Source organism: Nematolebias whitei, chromosome 21 (assembly GCF_014905685.2).
Source record: "Nematolebias whitei isolate Nwh7 chromosome 21, NemWhi1, whole genome shotgun sequence".
Classification (NCBI taxonomy): domain Eukaryota; kingdom Metazoa; phylum Chordata; class Actinopteri; order Cyprinodontiformes; family Rivulidae; genus Nematolebias; species Nematolebias whitei.
In genome coordinates this window covers 10138278-10143134 of record NC_056518.1, presented here as the reverse complement: position 1 = coordinate 10143134, position 4857 = coordinate 10138278, and positions in this window count along the sequence as shown.

Sequence of the window (4857 nt, the reverse complement as noted above, 5' to 3'; positions counted from 1 at the left end):
GCTCAGTTGGCAGAGCTGTTGCCTCTCAGCGAGAAGGTCGCCAGTTCAAATCCTGGCCCTCAATCCTTCTTGGTGGAGTTAGCATGTTCTCACCGTGCATGCATTGGTTTTCTCCGGGTACTCCAGTTTCCTCCCACAGACCAAAAACATGCATATTAGACTGAATGGTAACTCTAAATTGTCCCTAGGTGTGAGTGAGAGTGAATGTTTTTTTTGTCTCATTTGTCTCTATGTGTCCCTGTGATGGACTGGAGACCTGTCCAGGGTCCCCCGCATCTTGTACAGTGATGGGCACCAATGACCCCTGTGACTTGAAAAGGATGAAGGGGGTAAAAAATAATGGATGGATGGATAAATAAACTGAATTAAATTGAAGTTGGTGATGAAAGCTGAAACTAAACTGTTAAAGCTTAAATGACCAAAACAATAGCTAAATCAGCTAAACTAAAGCTAAAGGCCCAAACAAAAATTAACAAAACAATGACGTTTCCTTTCGGCTTTGCCCTTTTTAAGGGTCACCTTTGAGAGTCATTGTTTCCCATCTCACTCTGTCCTCTGTGTCCTCTGTTCTCACTCCAACCTGCATGTCCTCACTAACTGCATCTTTTCCTTGATACTCCTGAAACTTTTTTCCATCCACTCCATACTTCCTGGACTACTTAAAAAAAAGCAACGACTGAAAACTAAAATGTGCAAAACAGCAGCTAAAACCTTAAATCTGTAGAACAGTAGCTAAAAGCTAATATTGACAAAACAATTGCAGTTCATTAGCTGTCATTATGTTGACTAATTAAGACGTGATCAGTCAGTAGTTCTGGATGAATGCCTCCAGGCATGCATCAACTTGTCCCCACACATGGCAACAAGTGGCTCGGATCGCAGCACAACAGCAGAGCAGAGACACAATCACACCGTTTCATTCCATGCGTAGGCAGTACGTGAGAAAAACAAGAGGTCGAACCCGGAGCAGCGCTCGCTTTTTCTCTGCCCCGTCTTTTCTTTCATTTCCTTTGAGGTGTGGATGCTCTCTCCACTGCACCACTAACAAGATCAGGCTGCAGGGTGGGCCTCTTCCAGCTGGCTCTTTGTGTTTGTGTGTGCGTTCGGAACAGACTCGGTTATAGTCGTAGGTGAAAAGTTTCTGAAAACAGCCTCGCATTTGTGGGAAAGAGAAAAATGGACCCAAATAAAAACTAACCACAGTTTCCCAGTTTTTAAAACAATAAGCCAGCCAGAAAGCAGCTCAAAGTTACAAATGATTTATTTTTGATGGTAAATTAAGGAAATTTGCATCAATTCCACTAAAACCTTTTGTTAACAAGGACTCATTTAAACTGACAAGAGCCCATTTTTCCTCATCGCTTCGCTGCAGTGCACTCCCTGAATCGCACAACGTGTTTTGGAAATGGAGCCATTTTTCACGATGAATAGATGTCGATGACAGACAGACAAGGAAACAGCACAAACAAATGTACGAAAGCACAAACAGAGGATTTGCTTTTGCTCCTAAGATGTTCAACAGAGCCGAGCTGTCCCTGATTTTTATTCACGGTGCCATTGTGGTTTGTGATTTATAGTGGGAGAGAAAGATGAGAGAGAACATTTCTCTCTAAACAAAGAAAGCAGATGTACTTTATAAACTCTCCGCTCTAAAAAACACACCATCCTCTCAGTTGTTAAAGGTTTCTGCTCGACAAGACATTTTGTGCAGCTCCAAATGCTCAGATGTTAATTTTATAGCTTAAAGGCTGCATGCTTTCTGCTCTCTTGGATGGTGGTCCCAACAGATAATACTCAGAGCCCAGGAATCCCTGGAATGGGTTTGTTAAACATTGCCTGCAGGGATAATATAATATATTATGACGATCCTTGGAAATATGATGCCCATATTTGCCTCCTATCTGAGGAAACCGCAATGAAACGATCAGTTTATCAAACTTTAAGAACCGAAACAAGATAGTGACAGTTTGTAGCAGGACAGAGATCATGAAGATAGAGATGTGTGATTGTTGACATTTTTTATCCCTTATGGATTTTTATCACTTGGCACAGCACATTAGATAACCTCCAAAAGTGATTTAGAAGGAGGGAAAATGATATTCTAGCATTAAACACATTTTATCTACAGTATGTGTGTATAAGCAAACAAACAAAAACAGTGTATCTGTCAGCATGACATGCTCAAGGTTCAAAGTTCAAGGTTCTTTACTGTCATTCGCATCACATGTAAAACATGGGGTGGAATGTAATTGTGTACTCAAGGTCCCAGTTACATCCAAAAATAGCAATAATATAAAGTTTATTAAAGAAAGAAGAAACATTATATAAGGACCTAAGATATATGCTAAACAATAAAAATATTATTTCTATGCTGATGACACAGTTGGGCAGCACGGTGGCGCAACTGGTAGAGCTGCTGCCTCTCAGCGAGCAGGTCCTTGGTTCAAACCCCGGTCCAGGGGCCTTTCTGGGTGGAGTTTGCATGTTCTCTCCGTGCATGCGTGGGTTTTCTCCGGGTACATCAGTTTCCTCCCACAGACCAAAAACATGCATGTTAGGCTGATTGGTAACTCTAAATTGTCCCTAGGTGTGAGTGAGAAAGTGAATGGTTGTTTGTCTCGTTTGTCTCTATGTGGCCCTGTGATGGACTTGCGACCCATTCAGGGTGTCCCCTGCCCCTTGCACAGTGATTGCTGGACATGGGCACCGGCGACCCCCGTGACCCAAAATGGAATAAGCGGGTAAAGATAATGGATGGATGACACAGTTGTTTATTGTCGAGCTAAAACAGTTGCTAAGGCTTTCCAGCTTTTGCAATCTGCATTCAACATCATCCAGTATGATTTGTTCCACCTCAAACTTGTCTTAGGTCGTTTTCACACCAGATAATCCGGTAGACTCGGTTCGGTTTGGGACCAATATTCATGAGCTTTTGTTTACATTTGAGCTGGTGCGTTTGCATTCACACTGCACTGTGCAGTCGAGTCAACCTGTTGAACCAACCTATTCCCCCACTCGCCTGTGGGGGCGCTGCACCAAGAACTACTGATAGAAACGACACAAAAACCTCTGAAGACACATCTTCTTATTCTGTAAATAAAAATAAAAACGAAGTGGCATCAAGTTTTAGCAGTTTTAGGAGTTATATTTTGTCATTTTTCAAAAATGGACTTAGCATGAGCAGAAGATGAGACAGAAGACCATGGAGAATATTGTTTTTCACACAAGGCAGCTGACGGCTCCATATAAGGTCAGAGAAATGCGTGTTTGTTTACCCTGCGGAGCGGGGCTTGGTCTGTTTACATTCACACTGCACTCGAACCGCGCTGGAGTTCTCCTCTACTGGACCGAGACCTAGGTTTTAGCCCAGGCCAGAGTTCGCCTTTTTGTTCCGTGACAGAGTTCGATGGCGCGTTCACACCTCCCCAAACGAACCGGACTTTCTAGGAAAACGAGCTAGAGTTCGATTAAAGCGTACTAAACTGGGCTGGTGTGAATGCACCCTTAAATGCCAATAAAACCAAAGGGATGTTTTTTTCAAACAGGAAGTCGGTCCCAGCAGTTCTTCCTCCAATTTTATCCTCAAATGGTGTCCCCATTGATTTTGTTGATTCCTATAAATATTTGGGTATCTTGGTCGACTCACATTTCTCTTTTAAGCTTCACGTGGAAATCCTAGTAAAGAAACTGAAAGTTAAACTGGGTTTCTTTTTCAGAAACAGATCCTGTCTAACTCTGAATGCTAGGAAACACCTTGTAACTGTGACCTTCCTTCCCTCCGTTGATTATGGTGACATTATTTACATGAACGCTCCTACAAGCACCCTGCAGATGCTGTCTATCATGATGCACCAAGATTCATAACTGGCTGTGATTATCATACACACCACTGCAGCCAGTATTCACTGGTTAACTGGACATCATTAACTTCACACAGACTCTCTCACTGGTACATTTTCATCTTTAAATCACTTCTTGTTTTGCTGCCTTCATACATCTCCTCCTACATGTCTCTGCGTGAGTGCAGCTATGTAGTGCGCTCTCAGGACATTATTACCTGCAGTGTTCCCTCAATGAGGACTGAACTAGGCAAAAGGACCTTCTCCTACTCCGCTCCTGTTTCCTGGAATATCTTACAAAAAGATCTGAAGCTCTCGACCTTGACCTCTCTAAGTGGCTTTAAGAATCTGTTGGACTCCTGGTGGGGACTAATGCAGACATGTTCCTGTTTTTAGTTTTCTACATTCGCCTTAGAATCTATCTGTTTTTAATTACTTTTTTTGCCATCTTATTTTAATTTGTAAAAAAAACAAAAATCTGTATGCCTTTTTTACAACTGTCTACTGTTGCCGCTGTTGTCCATTGTTGTCATCATTCTTTGTTGAAATCAGGTCTCTCTTGTAAATGAGTCTTTGAGGCTCAATGGGATTAACCTGTCTAAATAATGGTTGAAAATTATAATGTAATGAGTATTAAACAGCAGCCTGAACATGAGTCTGTTGTGAGCAGAGTGGTATGAATACAGCAGTTTAATGTTAGAAATCAGAAGCATCGATAATCAGCAGCACATATAAAGTGTCAAATCTCAATTACAGGTTTGGTTTATTTGTCATTTGCAAAAATCAACACAAGGTCAACTATGCAATGAAATGCTGAGGACGAAAAGAACCATCTTGACTCGCCAAAAAAGAAACACGAAATACCAAAGCATGCAGCAAAAATTCAAAAAACAATGCGCCAAAAGTGATAAAGAAAAACAGTAGTACTGATAGATAGATAGATAGATAGATAGATAGATAGATAGATAGATGATAGATAGATAGATAGATAGATAGATAGATAGATAGATAGATAGAT